The sequence below is a fragment of the Podarcis gaigeae genome (assembly GCF_964106915.1).
Source record: "Podarcis gaigeae genome assembly, chromosome: 9".
Taxonomy (NCBI): Eukaryota; Metazoa; Chordata; class Lepidosauria; order Squamata; family Lacertidae; genus Podarcis; species Podarcis gaigeae.
The window spans coordinates 40,159,681-40,181,149 of record NC_139685.1 but is presented as its reverse complement, the minus strand read 5'-3'; the positions used below and the strand labels follow the sequence as shown (position 1 = coordinate 40,181,149).

The window sequence follows — 21,469 nt, the reverse complement described above, 5'->3', positions numbered from 1 at the left end:
AAGAGATGGAAAGGCCATGCTCTCCCATTGCCAGAAGGTATTACTCTCACATCCCTTTCACTCAGACAGTATATCTTGGTTATTAAACCGAATGATGTTCTATAGATTATAGCTGGATAACTGGACAGATAACTGGTGACTTGTTTTTCTATTCATGCATCATTTGTCTGCTTGCTTCTAAGAATGCCATGGTCACAATCCTCACATGAATCAGAGCTAACAACCCCCTCTGGAACCCCTTCTCCGTAATGTACCCATCACTGCACAGACTTTTGTCTTCTTGGAAAAGAGAGTTAATGAAAAAAATGTGTTGTTAGTTTCTCTCCATCCCTTGTTTGCTGTCACTGGATTTAGAGCCAGCTAAATTTGCAGTTAAGTAGAGAAGAAGATATGGATTTGCAGAAGCTATGTGTCAGCCTGTGGGGCATCACTGCTGGGCAAAATGAGGCAGCTATCTCAGGAGGTGGGCAACAAGGAGTAGTGCAGTTGTGATGGAAGACAGAGTTGTGTGTGCCATTCAGCCTGCATATCATCCACTAAGCTAGCCTGATGTCCTTAGTTACAGTGGAGGATACTGACCTGTCACCAATGTAGAAGTTAAATTCACCTGCCAGTCCAGTCAGCTTCTATATGTGCCATGGGAGGGTGCAATCTTGACCTTTGCCTTGGGCCAGCCCTAGCCATGCACCCTGCATTCACAGAGTCTGCCTTGATCTCCTTTCAGTAACTGTATACCTTATTTAATTTTTTTATCAGTACCTAAATATGGAAGAGCTATTTCACTGGACAGTTTATCTGCAAGACCTTTAGATGGCAGATTTTCTGGAGTTCCTTTTAAAGATAGATGTTTCCCTTGTCATCATTTGGGGTTAGAAATCGTAAGCTATGCATTCGTGATTACCACCAGGGGGCTGGGGAAATGCATAATCCAACCTCTTATGCGATTGTGTAACAGCAGGGTTGTGGAATTGGTGCTCCTTCTTGCATTTCTGGATTTCCACTCCCATCAACTTCAGTCAGCATAGCCAATAGTCAGGGGTGAGAAGAGTTGTAGTCCGGTAGCATCTGGTCTTTAAATACCCTCTTGATGTTTCCTTATATATAATGCAGAACAGGTGACAAATTTGTAAAATGCTGTTATATTTCTAAGACATGTTTTGATTGCCAGTTCTTTGTCTGTCACCCTTTATAATCGGTTTTATTGATAGGCTGTGTTTGGTAGGTTGTGCAAGGGATTGGTTGACTATTATAAGCATGCTCGGTTAGCTATTTGTGATAAAATAGACACCTTACAAAAGACTTAAACATAAATCTTTACTTGTCAGGTTGGCAACAGCCAAACAAGAAGTATTATTCATATATTTCAGTGCACATACAAAACAGGCATGTTAGGCTCGGCTAGAAATCTCGTCCCTAACTAGCTTGGGTTGAACTTTACCACTGCTGACCACTCAGCTTCTCTAAGGTTGTATTCAAATAAAGCGTGTTCTCCTTCATGGAGAGCATGTGTTGCGGTGGGGTCTGCTGAGCCACCCCTCTGTTACCAGGCAGGGTCTCTAAAGATGGCCTGGGGCAGTGATTGGTTCACTGGGTTGCTGGGGTAAAAGTTATGTTGCAGTTTTGGTGGGAGGGGTAAAATGTTTAAATACTCTGCACGCAGCCTGGAGCTTTCTCTTCGCTGCGTGCAACGGATCACCCGCCCACCCGCCCTTGAGTAAGGGGTTGTTGCATTGACCTTGCTATGCCTGTCATGGGGTCGTCTGCCGTTGGGGCAGGGGCCTGGTAGGAATTTTGTCCATCTGGCTGATTGGCTGGGCCATTTGGTTTTTGCCTACTGCGTAGCAAATCGTCACAACTTGTAAGTTTGCGGTTAGGCATTGGTTATAAATTGGTGGAGGAGGGGTTAGGATAGGCTGGGCCTGCCCCTCCATGGTTGCTGCGGAAAGGGAATTCCGTTAAAGGAATCCTGGGGCTTGCCATCTTTTCGTCCAATCCCTGGAATGGGACTAGGGCCGGCAAGCCTTCGGGGAGCATGCGGATGAGAATTGAGGGTCTGTGACTCAGCTCCATTTCTCCATGACTTGCTTTCCCCCGCACTGTCTTTCGGTGGTGCCCGGAAGTCAGTTCTGTCCCCAGGCGGGGGGACAGATAGTCTTAACCAATGCCTAAACAACCACTCACGGTTTTGTATTTAAATAAAGTTGTGGCCAAAATTATGCCAAAAACCTTAAACAAAAATTAAGTGTGCGTTGTGAGTTATTTGGGGGGTGGCTTGGGGACCTCGGCACGCAAATGGTTTGAGGACTGCAGCCAGTTATGTAAGTTCCCGCCTTGTGGCTAATTACCTCTTGCATTTTGTGGGATCCAATTCAATATCTTCAATGCATCATTAGACAAGAACCCCATGATATTTAACAGGAATAACTGCTGGTGCTGCTTCTATTACTTTGTTTAGGGGAAACAGTGGACTAAACAATGTGTTTTAAGTAAGTTCGTTTTCTGAATGTCTCACGTGTTTGTGTAAACAGACCCCCTAGAGAGGTAAACCTCTGATTGCTCCAAGTCTACCTGTAACTCAGCATTCAAACTTTTTAAAACGTGTGCTTAATTATTTGAATCACTGCAAAGTGCTTGGATTCTTCTCATAAACACACCGTTGTATTCTGCCTAATATATAAACACCACGACCCATGTCTGAGAATGTTGGGAATTTTATTAGCCCCATAAAGTTTCTGTTGAAGTCTACTGCCGTAAGTCCAAAATAAATAATACAGAGAAACCATTAGAAACAATTATTTACCCTATTCTCCCTTCTCCTCCTTTCTCCACATCCACCAAACCAGTAACTCTCCAAATAAACTTTGCCACTGTGGTTACTGAGGTCATTTATGTTTGCTATCTCAGTATTCTGTAAGCAAATGAGGCAAAGATTCAGAGCAAATCTGACGGAAATAAGTAAAGATGGAGGAAGTGAGCACTTATCTTTTCGAATGCTTAAAAAAATGACACTTCCATTTTCTTGAGATGCAAATGTATTTTAATACAATTTATTGATCCTCGGTTAACAGGCAACAATATGCAACAATACATTCTATAACAATACATTCTATAACAATATGCAACAATACATTCCAAGCTTTCCCTGACCCATAAGATTGGACCTTGTCTTAAACGACTGAATTTCTGCTTTATTCACTTTTTTGTGTTTTTACATGGCTGTCTTACTGGTCTTAGGTTGTGTTTTTGTTTCAATGTTTTAAACATACGTTACTTACTTAAGCCGTACGACGACTTAAAGAGTGGGGATGATTTCATTTTGCTGGCTTGCGCTGACAGAGCTATCAGAAGAGAGTGTCACTGGATTCCTCCCACAATGTTTGAATGGACTTGTAGTGTTTATCAGTTTGTGAAAGTCTTTCCCCCCAGCATCGTCTGAGTGCATGTGCTTTCCTGCTCAGAAACTGAAAAGAGACCAAGACTGCTGTAATGTTTCTAGGGGTTGCTCGTGCGTAAGTTGCCGCCACTCCTGGCTAGGTTACCTGGTTGAACCCCTTCTGTCTGGACAGCCTTTCACTTTGTGGCTGTCTCAGTCGCTGGCAGAATCCGTCAGTGGGCATTTCTTGAACTTCTTCCAGCAAATAAGTTCTTTGACGCCAAGTCTCCTCCTACTCTCCCTGCGCGGAAGTCTTCTGTGCACGGAGGGTGTGGGCAGCGGAGTATCCGTGCTCTCCCCGCTGGTCTCCGGTGAAGAGTCCTGGAGCCTCCTCTCCAATTCCCCCTTCTGCCCCCCTTCTCCACTGGTGTTATGCTGATTTCCTTCCCCAGCAGATGGGCTGCCTCTCTCCCTACTGGGACCCTCTCCGGCATCCCTCTGGAGCCTTCCCTCCGCCTCTAGCTCCGATAGCAGTTCCCTGACAACTGTGTACAAATTACCATTTACTCTGGCTCCAGTGGGCTCCCACTGTTAGTGTTTGAAGCTGAATAGCGATAATGTTAGCCACAATTCAAGCTGCATCCTGTAGCTTCTTGAGAAATACTGCTGATTGATATCTCCAACCAGTTCTCATCTTATCTGAAAATGTAAGCCACGGTTAAGGTGAGGCGTGTACACTTCAGGCAGCCATTTTGCATGTGCTGATGGCATCTTCCCTGACTAGGAGTTTGTGGGGGTTGCAGGTGCAGGGAAACAAATCAGGTAATGGTGTGTGCAGCGATGTAAAAAGGCAACTTGAAATGCAAAGGAGTGGGTGGCAGGGAATGACCTCCCTGCATTTTAAGCCACTGTTGTCTATATGCCCCAAGGCAGAATGGATGCTTTGTTGCTCAATGTTCATACTTTATGTCGCTGAAGAAGAGTTGGGCCCATTGAAATTAATGGTCATGATTCATTGAGCTCCATTAATTTCAAAGGGTTCTGCCCTGAGTAAAAAAATGTTAGTTGAATGCTAGGGTGTCTGGTTCCCAAGAGCTGACCAAAAGTCCAGGGATAACCCAACAACTGAGAGTGGTGGCTGGCTCTTGGAATTAGCTGTGTTTGACAGACTTTGCTGAAGTCAAGCTCTTCAAGGTGAGTTGAATATAAGCCGGTATCAACGTCAGCCTTTAGCACACTGTCCTGCGAGTAAACCCCACTGAATTCAGTGACTCTTCTGAGAACGCATGCATAGGATGACACTGTTAAACATCTGCATGGAAGCATGTCAGATGAATTTTATTGGGGAAACTGCCAAGCTTTAAAAAACATTATATATATATATATATATATATATCCCTTTCTTACCTGTCATAAATGCTTCACTTCACCATCCAGGATTTATGTCAAGCTGGAATAGGATTAATGGCTCAGAACAGCCACAAAGAAAACCATTTGAACTATTATCAGTTTAATAATCGCAGCCCTAGAGCCAGGAGATGTTCCAATGAATTTGCAGTTAAAAACAATAATTGAGGTAATTTTAAAAAAAGGCAGAGAACAAGAGGAATAGGTACTTATTTGTGTAATGCAATCATTCCATATTCAATGTTTTTAGGAAATAATTTCTGGAATGCAGTAATTGGCAGTGCTACAAGGTAGCAATCCCATTCTTAATCTGCCATAAAGCTCCCAGTTCATGCTGTGTAAGTGTAATTGTGTGACTTCCTCTTATCATTAATGAACTTCAAAAGAAGATAAAGATCTTAAAGCATTTGGGAGACCATACTCGATAAGTCTCTCAGTCCCAATTACCTACCTTGGGAGGGTTTATAAATACTGTAATGCAAAAGGGCTTTGTTCTGGGAAGAAATAATTTGAGGAAAAACTCTTTGTGTTCCTTGTTCTCATTGGTCTTAAGATACTTTTTTATGGTGTAGCTCTATATTTAAACATTTAAGGCCCCCTTTTCTCTTGCCAAAATATAAATACGGCTTACTGTAAATGAGGCTCAGCCTTTCTTCTTATCCGCAGCCAGGAAGATTGCAAAGGGTGCATTGGAAACATATGATGACCTTGAAGGACATAACTAATTTGCATAGTGTGGATGCACATAATTGGCATACTTGGCGGATCAGTTGCTCACATTTTATTGAGGAGGAACCAAGACACAAGAGGTGTGGCCCTTATTCAGAGACACCTTAACTGGCCTATGTTGGGAAAGAACTTAAACTAGCCTCTCAAAACTAATATGAACATCGAGAGATGAAAAGATGACCATTCTCTCTAAGAGCAAACTCTTGAGTGCCAACAGATTGGAAAGCAAAACAGGGCCAGAAGGAGGTATCAGCATGTCTGGGTGAACCTTGAGATAGGCAGAAGTACAAAACAAATCCATCCTAGTGATGATTAAGCATGCTCGGTTGTCTCCAGGAGTGACAGAATATTATGTGCCAGTTGGCAAAGTAAATTGAGTAACTAAAGCAGGGCTGGGGAAGCTGTGGGTGAGGTGTGCTAACTCCTAGGTGTGGAGGTGTCTTCGGCCCCCTCAAAATCTGCTGGCATGGGGCCAGGCCCCCTCAGTGCTGAGGGGTCGGAGGAGGTTGATCACTGAGCCGAGAGTGGTGCAGTTCAGTGGCTGGTTCTTCCTGAGTATGAGAAAGAAAGCTGTGCCACACTGGTATCTGTGTTTAGCCTCCTGATGTTGTGACATCATGCACATGACATCACACAGGCAGCACATGCCGGGCGCCTATCACCACACACACACAGTGAATGGCGGGTGGCACTCCTCAATCTTGGGTGCAAGACAGCACCTCTGCTGCAGGCATCCAGATGTTGGTGGACTTCAGCATAACCAATGGTCAGGGATGGGAGTTGTAATACAACAACATGTAGAAGGCTGCAGGTTCCCAACCCCTGCAGTAGAGACACCCGACCTTTAGGGATTTAATGCGACCATTTGTTCCTTGATCTAATGTTTTCATTCTTCATCTCAAATGTTCAGTAGACCTTTTATCTCAGCACATAAACATTATTTTAAAATCAATATTTTACAGAGTTGGAAAACTAGGACCTTCTCATCAAAGGTGCCCTTATGAAGGAAGACAACAACTTTTCTAGCATTATTTCTCTCTCTCATTCAATGGCTATCGTGTACATTTAAAAAGCCGTTAAATGAAAAATTGTATTTCTTGCATAGAAAGAGCCAGAACTCAAACTGGCTTTCATCTTAATTAATCAACAGCTTGATTCACATCCCCACTTAAAAGAAAGCACTTAGATTTATATAATTCCATTAACTCCAGTTGACTCTTGTATTTGGCTGTAAATCTGTATGGGGTTTTACAGTTTATTAATTCAAACCCTCTCTTCTGCTGACTGAAATACTTCAACCTGGGGAGATAATAATCCTCGTACGTTCAGTTGTAAGAAATTTATTGTTACATAAGTTTCCCTGGACTAGAGCCTGCTTCATATAGTGGTTGACGGATACGAAGTGCTCACTAGTAATTTAAATCAAAAGGTGAAATTAACAGTACAATTGAATACTTAGATTCAATGAGGCTTACTCTCAAGGAAGTGTGCACTTAACTGCAGCCTAAGTGTCCTCTCTCGCCTCCTCTCGCCAGTGTGGTGTAGTGGTTAAGAGCGGTAGTCTTGTAATCTGGGGAACCGGGTTCGCGTCTCCGCTCCTCCCCATGCAGCTGCTGGGTGACCTTGGGCTAGTCACACTTCTTTGAAGTCTCTCAGCCCCACTCACCGCACAGAGTGTTTGTTGTGGGGGAGGAAGGGAAAGGAGAATGTTAGCCGCTTTGAGACTCCTTCGGGTAGTGATAAAGCGGGATGTCAAATACAAACTCTTCTTCTTCTTCTTCCTGACAAAGCAATCTCCCCACCCTTTGTGCTGGGCAGAGGTGTCCCCCCAGTAGACCTACAGGCCTCCATCAGCCTCCCACTGGCAGCCGCATCACTACTCCACTGGTGCAGAGTCCCTGCTTCGTCCCATCAACCGAAGATGAAGCTTTCTTGAGTGGGGTTGGGGCAAACTGACCTGGGATCCATTGTATCCTGAGCTAGCCCTGTTGCCGCTACATGATGGCAACAGGCTTGTTCCAGGTCCAATCACTGCACCAGCATCAGGCTGGCACAGCAATCTGCCTCCATTTCCCACATGTCGCAGGTATAGCAGTGACCCTGTGTCTCTATAATTTCCCTTTGGACTGAGGTAGCTAGGATTGCTCACTTAGTCTTCCTGTTCCTGTCTTTCTATACCTTTATTGCTCTTTCATCACCCCAAATTGTTGTTGTTGTTTAGTCGTTTAGTCGTGTCCGACTCTTCATGACCCCATGGACCAGAGAACGCCAGGCACCTCTGTCCTCCACTGCCTCCCGCAGTTTGCTCAAACTCATGCTGGTAACCTCGAAAACACTATCCAACCATCTCGTCCTCTGCCGTCCCCTTCTCCTTGTGCCCTCCATCTTTCCCAACATCAGGGTCTTCTCCAGGGAGTCTTCTCTTCTCATGAGGTGGCCAAAGTACTGGAGCCTCAGCTTCACAATCTGTCCTTCCAGTGAGCACTCAGGGTTGATTTCCTTCAGTATGGAGAGGTTTGATCTTCTTGCAGTCCATGGGACTCTCAAGAGTCTCCTCCAGCACCATAATTCAAAAGCATCAATTCTTCGGCGATCAGCCTTCTTTATGGTCCAGCTCTCACTTCCATACATCACTACTGGGAAAACCATAGCTTTAACTATACGAACCTTTGTTGGCAAGGTGATGTCTCTACTTCTCAAGATGCTGTCTAGGCCTGTCATTGCCCTTCTCCCAAGAAGCAGGCGTCTTTTAATTTCGTGGCTGCTGTCACCATCTGCAGTGATCATTGAGCCCAAGAAAGTAAAATCTCTCACTACCTCCATTTCTTCCCCTTCTATTTGCCAGGAGGTGATGGGACCAGTGGCCATGATCTTCGTTTTTTTGATGTTGAGCTTCAGGCCATATTTTGCGCTCTCCTCTTTCACCCTCATTAAAAGGTTCTTTAATTCCTCCTCACTTTCTGCCATCAAGGTTGTGTCATCTGCATATCTGAGGTTGTTGATATTTCTTCCGGCAATCTTAATTCCGGCTAGGGATTCATCCAGCCCAGCCTTTCGCATGATGAATTCTGCATATAAGTTAAATAAGCAGGGAGACAAAATACAGCCTTGTCATACTCCTTTCCCAATTTTGAACCAATCAGTTGTTCCATATCCAGTTCTAACTGTAGCTTCTTGTCCCACATAGAGATTTCTCAGGAGACAGATGAGGTGATCTGGCACTCCCATTTCTTTAAGAACTTGCCATAGTTTGCCGTGGTCGACACAGTCAAAAGCTTTTGCATAGTCAATGAAGCAGAAGTAGATGTCTTTCTGGAACTCTCTAGCTTTCTCCATAATCCAGCGCATGTTTGCAATTTGGTCTCTGGTTCCTCTGCCTCTTCTAAATCCAGCTTGCACTTCTGGGAGTTCTCGGTCCACATACTGCTTGAGCCTTCCTTGTAGAATTTTAAGCATAACCTTGCTAGCGTGTGAAATGAGTGCAATTGTGCGGTAGTTGGAGCATTCTTTGGCACTGCCCTTCTTTGGGATTGGGATGTAGACTGATCTTCTCCAATCCTCTGGCCACTGCTGAGTTTTCCAAACTTGCTGGCATATTGAGTGTAGCACCTTAACAGCATCATCTTTTAAAATTGTAAATAGTTCAGCTGGAATGCCATCACTTCCACTGGCCTTGTTATTTGCAGTGCTTTCTAAGGCCCATTTGACTTCACTTTCCAGGATGTCTGGCTCAAGGTCAGCAACCACACTACCTGGGGTATACAAGACATCCATTTCTTTCTGGTATAATTCCTCTGTGTATTCTTGCCACCTCTTCTTGATGTCTTCTGCTTCTGTTAGGTCCTTTCCACTTTTGTCCTTTATTGTGGAAATCTTTGTACGAAATGTTCCTTTCATATCTCCAATTTTCTTGAACAGATCTCTGGTTCTTCCCATTCTATTGCTTTCCTCTATTTCTTTGCATTGCTCGTTTAAGAAGGTCTTCTTGTCTCTCCTTGCTATTCTTTGGAAATCTGCATTCAATTTCCTGTATCTTTCACCATCTCCCTCGCATTTTGCTTGCCTTCTCTCCCCCGCTATTTGTAAGGCCTCATTGGACAGCCACTTTGCTTTCTTGCATTTCCTTTTCATTGGGATGGTTTTCGTTGCTGCCTCCTGTATAATGTTACGAGCCTCCATCCATAGTTCTTCAGGCATTCTGTCCACCAAATCTAAATCCTTAAACCTGTTCCTCACTTCCACTGTGTATTCATAAGGGATTTGACTTAGATTGTATCTTACCGGCCCAGTGGTTTTTCCTACTTTCTTCAGTTTAAGCTTGAATTTTGCTATAAGAAGCTGATGATCTGAGCCACAGTCAGCTCCAGGTCTTGTTTTTGCTGACTGTATAGAGCTTCTCCATCTTTGGCTGCAGAGAATATAATCAATCTGATTTCGATGCTGCCCATCTGGTGATGTCCATGTGTAGAGTCGTCTCTTGTGTTGCTGGAAAAGCGTGTTTGTGATGACCAGCTTGTTCTCTTGACAGAACTCTATTAGCCTTTGCCCTGCTTCGTTTTGATCTCCAAGGCCAAACTTGCCAGTTGTTCCTTTTATCTCTTGACTCCCTACTTTAGCATTCACCCCAAATACACACGTGCATTTCCTCCACCACTTCCTCATCACCAGGCTTCCTCCGCTTCACTTTTCTCAGGCTTCTGGCTCTTCTCTGTTTTCTGAGATTCTCTTGCTATTCTCCCTTTCTTAAAACTCACACCCTCTTCATTCTCCTTGCTCTGCTACCACCCATTTGACGCCAGCAGTGCTCAGGTGAGCCTAGGGTCTGTGTGAAGTTACTCTCCTAGGCAAGCTGACCTTTCACTTTCCCTCCAAAAACGCAGCAAATTTTTGCTGAGATTCTGTGTTCCACCACAGTTAATATTTACAAGTATATCATACCATTATAGAAGTGTCCAACCAATTACATAGATACAAAATGGCTGGGAGAGTTCTAACTCAGGCATGCAAAAGTATGGCTGTTTGTATAAGATTCTGTCTTCATAGAGCTATTATAAGTGTATCAAGGAGGCCTTGGATAAGCATAATAATACATATTTGTATGCTGGGGAGGGGAACAGATGGAAAAATCTGAAATAATCAGAAACACATGGGGTTGGATTATTTATTTATGGTCATTTTTTAATATTGCCTTTCCTTATATCCCCAGGGCAATTTAGAGGAAAGAATACTCTCTCTCTCTCTCTCTCTCTCTCTCTCTCTCACACACACACACACACACACACAGACAGGAAAGTGTACAACATCACAGAAGTAACATAAAACAGTCAGAAAGATTAATATCGTATCCCAAACTTGAGAAGATAAAAGGTAGATTCCAGGTGAAACTTTATGGGAAGAGCATTCAATAATTATGGCCCCACTCCTTGAAGACCCTCTCTCTAGCACACAGCTGCCTCAGCTCAATTGTTGGGGCACCCACAAGAGGTCCTTCCCTGTAGGTCTTAATGTACAAAGAGTCAGACATGGTAACCCTTGTCTGCACTAAGCACTGAAAGCAGGATTATGCCACTTTAAACAGGCATGGCTTCCCCCAAAGGATCCTAGGCGCTGTAATTTGTTAAGGAACTGAGAGTTGTTAGGAGACCCCAGGTCTCTTCAGATAGCTACAATTCCCAGAACTCCTTGCAAAGATGGACTGATTGTTACTCTCTGAGAACTGTAGCTCCCTGAGGTGAACTGGAGAAAAACATAGGTCAAATATATGTTGCCTGTGCTTTTCCATTCTCACACAGTGTGAACTAAACCCACAACTGTTAACAGAATAGCTTTTCTTTTGAAGGGAATCATAGGACACCGGTTATGGGGGTCATTTATGATGGCCAAACTTTATTCCAAACTGTTCAGAAAGTGTATGTAATTTGAGTGTAATCTCAATTGAAAGCTCCACTTTGGGTATACTTCTTTTTATGCAAAGGTCCGAGTTGTGATCACTGTCAACATTCTACAAAGCTGTGGGGGAAAATAACAATTTGTGATGATGATCTGTTCTGGGTCTTGGGAGATCTGGTTACATTTTTGTGTTCCACAGACATTTTTTGTGTGTCCCACAGAGTTTTTACATGATCTAAGGCAAATGGTTTAGATTCTTAGCTTCTATTGAAGTTCCTGTGAGGAGCAATAGGAAAGAACCAGCCAACCAGCTTGGAAGTTGGTTCTCTGTCTATACAAAGGAAGGAAAAACCAGTCAACTGAGATAGATACATCCAAAATGCTTCTTTAAACCTAATCCTGTGCCCAGCAATATAGCCAGGAGTATGTCAAATATACTCAATATATTGCTCAATATTTCTATCCTCTAAGACCTGATACGAAATTCCTTAACTCTTTCTTCTGGAATTGGAACTTGTGTTCTACTGAGTACTAGTACTCTAACTTAGTACTACTGCTCTAACTGTAATGATATGAGCGTTCTTAAAGGTAAAGGTAAAGGGACCCCTGACCATTAGGTCCAGTCGTGACCGACTCTGGGGTTACGGCGCTCACCTCGCTTTATTAGCCAAGGGAGCCGGCATACAGCTTCCGGGTCATGTGGCCAGCATGACTAAGCCGCTTCTGGCGAACCAGAGCAGCGCACGGAAACGCCATTTACCTTCCCACCGGAGCGGTACCTATTTATCTACTTGCGCTTTGACGTGCTTTCAAACTGCTAGGTTGGCAAGAGCAGGGACTGAATTTTGGAGAGAAACTTGGAGAAGCCAGAGAACGAAGCTGGTACAGTGGTACCTCGGGTTACAGATGTTTCAGGTTACAGACTCTGCTAACCCAGAAATAGTACCTCGGGTTAAGAACTTTGCTTCAGGGTGAGAAAGAAATCGTGCTTCGGCAGTGCAGCGGCAGCGGGATGCCCCATTAGCTAAAGTGGTACCTCAGGTTAAGAACAGAACCAATTAAGTTCTTAACCCAAGGTACCACTGTACTTTCTGGAGGCAAATAATGTGTGATGTCACTGTATTCCCTCTTCACTTGAGGTGCACTGAGCTTCTTCAAATGGCTCATGAAATCGTTGTCTCTATCCCCATTGCTATCCCTCTCCTGCGTCTTTTCACTTTATTACACTGCTCCTGATGGTTACTGGAAGCCTGAATTCCATGCCTCTCAAAAACATGCTATTCAAGGTCTAGGGTGGCATCTCAAGTGATATGTGTTGAGTCATCTGACTACTAGGTAAATAACTGACCTATAGGTTGCAACACCAGAGATACTATGTGACCGCAGGTGCAAATCTGACAGCTACAGTCAGAAATTACTCTCATTAATTCGTTCACCTCAGTTTTATTGTTCCTGGATGTATAACATACCTATAAACCGAGGTGCTGGGCACCCACTTGAAACCAAGCCTTGAACCTAGAGCAGACAGCATAAGAATAAATAAGACAAGCTGCCGTAACATGAAAGAAATGTAGTTTAACTTTAATGAAGATTGAAAGGTTGGTTCTGTATCACAGAGTAAATTTTCACTGCCTTCCAGTACCAGGCTGGAATGTGTATACAGAGTTTTTACTATGACGTATGAGTTGATTAGCCTTGACAGGAAAACATGTTTAATTACTGAAGAGGCTTTTTAATTGTGGTTTGTGGGCAGCTTTTGTGTTTTGGGAGGTGTGTCATAAGTTGTAGATGAGATAGTCCTGGACCAGAGAGGCAATAGCTCCGAATGAGAACTGGACTACATATATAAACAGGACTAGTTGCTGGCAAAAGTATTACTGGCTTTATAAAAATAGCAGATGTGGAGGGAAAGGGTGCCAAGACGACTAACACAATCTCAGCGGGAAGCCGTTGGCATGTAAATGTTAATGACCCAACAAGGCACCATGAAGGAAGACGTTTGCTAGAAATCCAAAAATGTGGATGAAGTTGCCGAGAGTAACATTCCCAGGGGAAGGAAGGGGGAGGAGAATACCTAATAAATACGTGTAATGTGAGCACTGCAGTGTTTAAGCCTTAAAATGTTTGGCGAAGGAAATTAGAATTTATAAGTCATTAAACTAAAGATAAATCCAGGAGTTGAATAATTCTGCCAGAGTACTGGAGTGAGTAGAAAAAAGGGGGGCTGGGCTGGGCAGCAGCGCACAACAAAAGTGCTGCTGTCAGATTTGATGGCTTGGAGCTTATATTTATTTATTTGGATTTATTGATATTTCCATCCTACATTGAAAGCACAGGTTAGGCTGCAACATTTAATCCTGCGTACACGACCAGATTCAGCAATGATTTACTTCTTGTAAGGCACCATTTGATATTAGTTAGAACCAGAACCCTGTGATGGGCTGTGAGGGAAATCAGAAAGGGGAATTACTGGAATCTGGTGGTGCTTCCTTTCCGTTCCAGAGAGCCCTGGTGTTGAGTCAGATCTCACAGGGCATCCATGATATCACCATCCTGCTAGAGATTATGCATGTGCAAGAGAGCCTGGGTGGATTCTGGAAACAGTTCTACAGGTTCTGTGGAAGTATGGGCAAAAAAATCAAGTCCTGCCAAACAAATTCTGGATACGAATGTAGGTTGACGGATGTTGTGGCTTTGTTCTCCTTTTTATAAAGCCATTTATAACAGGGTTGGGGATACCATACCATATGCCTCAGATGTTGTTGCACTCCAAGGCTCATCAGCCCATCCAGCAAAGCCCAAGGGCAGGAATGATCAGAGTTGTAGTCCTGCAACATCTGGGGGAACACACATTCCCCGCTGCTGATTTATAATTCCCAATGGGGAATGCATTCATTTTTAAAATGCAGAAAAGATTTCATAATCCACAATACTTCTTTTAAAAATGTAAAAAGTTGCACCATTAAGAATAACAAATTCTAGAGAAAGGAAACATGACTTTCTACTTACCAGCATTGAACATATGGAGCTTTTAAGATTCAAAACAAGACTCTGGATTCTATCAAGTAAGAAAAAGAAAAATCAGGATAGGAGCACACAAGGAGGTACCGTTGTCACTTTGAGTGATTTATATATTTCTTTATTTGGATTTATTTTCCATCTTACTTTGAAAGTATAGGCTAGGTCAGGGGTCACCAACCTGACTATGGTGCCCACCAGGGGCTTCTTGGATGCCCTCAGGATAAACCATGCTCCTCAGGTTTCTAGGTTTCAATAAAACCAAAAGCGAGTTTCTAGCATTTTCTGAACCTAGGGGGCAAAATGTACATACACCATGTACATGATAAATTAGCCTGCTCCATGCCTTTCAGTGGTTTACTCTGCCTCTCCAAAAGCCTCCCCCACCCACCGGGAATCCTGCAAACACTTGGAAGAGAAAGGGGGAAAGAGCTACATGTGGTCTGTGTGAGAGATGGAGATATGCATTTGGCAGGACAGGTGTACTGCATAAGTGAAGTATGTGTGTGTGAGATATATATATTTGCGTGTCGAGGTCCCCAAGCCACCCCCCGAATAACTCACAACGCAGACTTAATTTTTGTTTAAGGTTTTTGGCATAATTTTGGCCACAACTTTATTTAAATACAAAACCGTGAGTGGTTGTTTAGGCATTGGTAAAGACTATCTGTCCCCCCGCCTGGGGACAGAACTGACTTCCGGGCACCACCGAAAGACAGTGCGGGGGAAAGCAAGTCGGGGAGAAATGGAGCTGAGTCACAGACCCTCAATTCTCATCCGCATGCTCCCCGAAGGCTTGCCGGCCCTAGTCCCATTCCAGAGATTGGACGAAAAGATGGCAAGCCACAGGATTCCTTTAACGGAATTCCCTTTCCGCAGCAACCATGGAGGGGCAGGCCCAGCCTATCCTAACCCCTCCTCCTCAAGGGCAGGTGGGCGGGTGATCCGTTGCACACAGCAAAGAGAAAGCTCCAGGCTGCGTGCAGAATATTTAAACATTTTACCCCTCCCACCAAAATTGCAACATAACTTTAACCCCAGCAAACCAATCACTGCCCCAGGCCATCTTTAGAGACCCTGCCTGGTAACAGAGGGGTGGCTCAGCAGACCCCACCGCAACACGTGCTCTCCATGAAGGAGAACACGCTATATATATAGAGAGAGATGCACATGTGTTTGTGCTCAGCATGTGTGTGATGAGTGTGCGCGCGCAAGATTCACCTTGTATATTTTTTCCTGTTACTAGGGAATGCTCCATGTTGTTGGTGTGCATTGTTATGTGTGTATGGTATTAATATTGTGTGATCTCCACCATCAAAGCCAGCAGGATATAGCTAGCTACCCCAAGGTAAGTTGCCCATGGCACAGAGAAGAAACAATGAATGTACTCTCTATAGTTAGTACACAATGACTGCAAGGCAGAATAATGTATAATATGCCATGCTGCCACGGCAGCCATTTTGTGATGGATGTCTCAAAACTTAACACGTGCCCTGCTCCAAAAAGGTTAGCTAAAGTAATGCACTGTGTCATGGAGGATAGAATTGTCAATGACTATGAGCAATATTTACTCAACAGAACCTCAGAGTACAGGCTTTTGGTGTGATCGTATGTGTGGAAGTGTCCAAATGTAAGGGAAGGGTTGTTGCCTTCCTGCATTACTTAGGTGCTTCTTAAAAACATCTGCATCCCAGAGCTTTGTCTAATTAAGCAACCTATGGCTTTTAAAACTGCCTATGGGTATTGTTTGTTACTCTGTTGTGCATTATTGTGTTGTAATCTGATCCTCGGTTGAAGGGTGGGATGGAAATTCAATAGATAGATAATTAGATAAATAAATAAAAATACTTGTATGCAGTTCGATACCAGATGCTGGCCTTTACTCTTGAACATAAGACGATTCTGTCAGATCAGACCAAAGGCCTATCTGGCTCAGCATCTTGTCCTCGCAGCAGCTAATCAGATGCCTATGGGAAGCCTGCAAAGTGTACATTCTACTACCTTGTGATCTCCAGTGATGGGTCTACAGAGGTGTATTGCCTCTGATAGTGGAGGTGGAACATAACCTTCATGGCTATTAAACTACCCTCCTCCAATTTGTTTCATCTTGCTAGCCATGGTGGCTCTGTTCTACACTGTTTGGGGGTGATGTGTACCCTACAAGGCTGTTCTTGAACATGACCAGAGTTCGTTCAATCCATCATTTGCATTATCTATATTTGAGGCAGTTTATCAATCACTTAAAAGTGATCTTCCAAATGTCCAGCTTTTGCAACATCAGCAGCAGCAAAAAAGAAGAGAGGATTAAATTAAAGCCTCTAAAGACTTCTCTACAGGATTTGCTTTACTAGCATCATTCTGTATTCTGCCCATGTGGTCCCCCTTTGTCTTTCTATGTGTTTCAATTGCTTTGTAATTTCCTCTTCAAGATATGGGGAGTGGTAGTGGTGCCAGGAGGAAGTCTGTGGAATCATTGAAATCCAAAAAGTCTATTAAAAACACTACTTGGCCTTTTCTAGATGTAGGAGAAATTGCCAACAGCCATTTGCAGAACTAGAAATAAATGTTGGACATTAATCTTGGAAAGATATTATTCTACATGACTAGGATATGCTACAGGACGTATAGCTGGTATTCCTTCTGCAGTGACAGCTGGCTCTTTCGTCAGTTATTCCCCTTTCATTTCAGGACCCATTGAGAACTAAATTACATTTCTGCTGGAACTGAAACTCTTCCACTGACTAAATAAATATTTCTTTTTTGACTCTCCTAATTTATCATCTGAAAACATTTTTGAAAAGAGATTCAACTGAATTATTGATCTGACAAAGAACTGTATGGTCACAAAGCTCAGTTTGATAGAGCCTCCAACCAGAATAGCTTTGTTTGTCTCCAGCTATTACAAAGTTTAAAAATTCTCAAGAATAATAACTTTAAATTATCCTGTAAAGATGAAATACAATCTAGGTGACATTCATATACAGATTTACATCTTCCTTTAATTTTCCAAAGGGAGACTTGATTTCCTGTTCTATTCTAAGCATGTGGATACAGACATATATAAAGCTGCCCCAAATAAGTGGACTTTACTCCCAGGGAAGTGGGCTATAATTTGTAGGTATGAGGCAGATTACAGACCATGCCACACTTTTCAGTGTCCCATGCTGATTTGTAATCCTGTCCTGTGTTCTAGCAATGTTAGTCCTATTCAGAGTAGACCTATTGAAATTAATGGACCTAACTTAGTCACACCTCATCGTTTCAGTGGGCCTACTCTGAGACTAATCTTGGATGCAACCCAGAACATCTTATTTTTATTATATTATTAATGCCCATGTCTTTAAAAAGAGAGAAGTACATAATTAACTCCCCCACTGATATAGTTGGGTTGGGTCCTGTTGGAATTTGAATTTTATTGCAGGCCAGAAAAACCTAAAGAGCTAGAAATGGAACCAAGGCAAAAAGGTGCTTTGATATCATTCACCCAGTAAAGTGGCTGTTCTGTAGACAAAATGTATTGCTGAACTAAATATTGTTGGCAGGTTTTCTTTCCCCCTGACCTCAGTGCTTTACTTTTCAACTCTGAATCTGCACATGGTCTTATTATGCTTTTGCATTTACTGTTGCAACATGTACAGTGTAGGACAAGGGCTTGTTAACCATAAGCATCTCTCCGGTTGGCAGGCAGCCTGCAGCAGCACTTCTAACAGATGTTTCTGCTTTATAGATCAATACAAGAGGAGCTCTTGCCTTGTCCAGGATGGAAACAAATGCCAGCACAGCGTTCCAGTGACAACTACTATGACACAAGGAGGTTGATCAGAGATGCCATGCTTTATGGTCACCGCCACCAATGAAAAATAAAGTGATATTAAAAGAGGCATGTTTTAATGATTCATCTAGAGTTGATGAGACACTGGCAAGACTCCTGTCTTTTTGAAACAGAAGTGGGAAATCTTTTTTGTTTTTTGGCTTGGGACTACCTTCTTTTGTGGGCCACATACCAGCAATGGGTGAAGCCAAAGGCAAAAATAGGCGAGATGAAATTCTTACCTTTGTGCAGTAAAATACATTCAGTGGAACCTGGTGCCCATTGGACCTGGCAAAAGAGCAGGACGCCAACAGTAGCAGGGGCAGAGCCATTTTTCTAGAAAAAAAGAGGTGCAGGAACCAGTGCTTTTCAGGGTGGGTACTCAAGGGTACACAGTACTGGTGCCTCTTTTTGTTGTTGTTAAAAAGTGTGGCACTTACTGTGATGACTTCATGGTGAGCACTGGCACCTATTTTATTAGAAAAAAGCACTGGCCAGAACTCACAACGAATGCCTCTCTTGTTCTCTTATAATGCTAATGGCGCCCACCCGAGAGGTGCCAGAACTGAGTTCCGACCAGCTCCTGCTGGGAAAAACACTGAGCAAGAGCCAACTAATTTTGGTTTTGCTCTCATCCTCCTCCCTGTTGAATTCTACAAAGGCAACACTGAGACTAAGGAGGAGGAAGCTGACAGCCAGATGCTTCCCCCCTGGGTTGGATATAGGGAAGGAGGTAGCTTAGTTGCACTAGACTCCGTTGGATACATTGCTGCCATGCAAAAACCAGAGGTTTCTAGACACCTATCTCTTTCATCCAGACAAGCAAGAGGCATCAGTGTATTTGAAGGATACATTCCAACATGGGAGTAGGGAATGAGGACATGCCAAAGAGCCTTTCCCTTAGTCTTTGTACAAAGATTGCTGCCATCTGTGGCAATTCCACATGAATTGAAACCCTGCACTATAATAGAGTTGCCATATTTCAAGCAGTGAAAATCCGGACTGAAAAGTTTTTGTTTCCCAACATTGTTGAGCTTCTTTAGCAAAATTGCAAAGAAAAAGCCCAAAGGTTTTGAGGTATTTTTCAGGAAACTTGACCAAAACAGCACTGCCAACATGGATTGCCATACGTCCAGATTTTCCCAGACATTTTAGCAATTTCCGCCCAGACACTGCCTCTGACTGCAGTATTCCAGATAAGTCTGGGAAATTCCGGATGTATGGCAATCCTACACTATGATGATTCCATGTCACAGGGGGCAGGTCTACATGGTGGACACAGCTCCTGCATTAATGAAACAGGAATATTAATGGCTGAAGAACACTTTAGAAATTTTAAGCTTCTAAAAATACTGAAGAACGGGTCAAACTATATGGCATTAGTCAAGCATCTCTCAAGTACAAAAGCTGGGTGTTTTGTTTCATTTTTTGACAAATAGCCAGTGGGCGTCTTCATGGGTAACCTCATGTTGATAATATAAAATCTAGCAGTTATTTGGATCAGCCACTCACAAACACTAATCAGCGAACCTTTCCAAAGGAAAGGTGTTATCAGAAAAGGGCAGAACATTAGTTATTTTTTTCATTTCTACTTACTGGGGAAAGACCTCATCAGACACAATAAATCCACTTACCATAACTGCCAAAGAGCAGAGCAAAGAAGTTTCAAACAGCAAACATCACACTTTAGCTGGGCCGTTATGTGCTGAGGCATGGCCACCGCAAAGTGACGGAGCATCTGATTGGAAAAAAAGATCCCAGGTTCATCCTTGGCATTTCCATATCGGGCTGAGAAAGTCTCCTGTCTTGGACTGCAGACATCCACTGCCTGTCAGCATAGGGAGTGGTGAATTAGATGAACCCATGGTCTGACTTGGTAGCCAATATGATGAAGATTCCTCTGACCCCTGTTTTAAATCCATTGGTTTTTCTTCTTCTGTATTAGCATTTAGTATCCGCTTTCTAGGCTGCATGCAGCCCCCTAAAAACGAAAGGCAAAAGAATGACTGACAATGGTGACATGACTGACAGAAGAAGAAAAGAGATTATGCATTTTCACAGCTTCTAAAAATGTTCAGAGAGAGAATCCAATGAAATTTGGGTAAATATCCACCTTCCAATCAGGAAGAATGCTTAGCCCAACTGTACAGCTGTACTCAGAAATTAGCCACACTATTAAATGCTCTCAGTCTCTCTATGCTTCAAACTGGTGAATACCCATCCCTGTTCCTGAGATTCATAGTGATATCTGAACAAATACAGAAACGCAGGGCATTCAATGTTGGAAGCTGCCCAGGGTGGCTGGGGAAACCCAACCAGATGGGCGGGGTACAAATAAATTTATTATTATTATTATTATTATTATTATTATTATTATTATTATTATTAATCCACTTTGCCACAATCTCTTAGGTGGGTGTGGCAAGGGTGCCTGTCTTTCACCAGGTCCTTTCCTGAACTGGTTCTACTATATTGTTCCCCAGAAGAGACACAGGAAGCTGCTGTCTAGACAGGGGATAAGGGGCATAGTTTGGTTGACCTGGCTCAGCTTAGGTTGAGGAGCCATTGCTCAATAATGTTCCAACGCAGACTTTGCTTGCATAAGGTCCCGAGAAGAGTGTGTCACTATCTCCTGCTAAAGGGGCCAGAGTGGAGATGCCACAGATACTTAAAGAGAGACAGTATACAAGTAGTTATATGCGAATGCTAGAAGCCTCCAAGCCAAGACAGGTGAACTGGAGTACTGAGTTTTAGAAGATGGCATAGATATAGTGGGCATAACAGAAACCCGGTATAATGGAGAGAGCCAGTGGTACATGGTTGTCTCTGGATAGAAATTCTAGTGCCCGTACACCATTCATATCCCCCCACAACAGAACAGCTGGCGTGTTGCTTGATAGCACCCTCACTGTAGGCATTTCAAGACTGTCACTATTTTGGGGAAAAGATTCTGTCCCATACCATACCAGCAAATTCACAACCATAGTTGATGGAGAGGTCTTGCACAACAAGCTTGCACTAGGCTAAATAAAATATCAGACTTTTCAAGATAAGGAAAATACAGGAGAAATGCACTGGTAAGAAACACCATCTAAACTCCCAGCAAACAGATCAGAAAGGATGCTCAGCAAATGGGACATCTGGAAGCACCCACTGACTGGGCACCACAGTGTAGTCAATAGTGCTTCAGACTTCCACCTGGAGCACAGGGGGAGAGATTCCTACCTCACTTCTTCACTCTT

The 21,469-nt window shown here is 43.3% G+C and overlaps 1 protein-coding gene across 2 annotated transcripts in view; it reads left to right on the top strand.

Moving 5' to 3' along the window:
* Positions 1–18,296, top strand: part of TLR2 (toll like receptor 2) — a 102,102-nt gene extending 83,806 nt beyond the window's left edge. For both annotated transcript variants that reach the window (XR_014568064.1, XR_014568065.1), the window contains exon 3: positions 18,144–18,296. The gene's annotated coding sequence lies outside the window, so the exon portion shown is untranslated. The remainder of the gene's footprint in view (positions 1–18,143) is intronic.
* Positions 18,297–21,469: the final 3,173 nt, after the last annotated feature.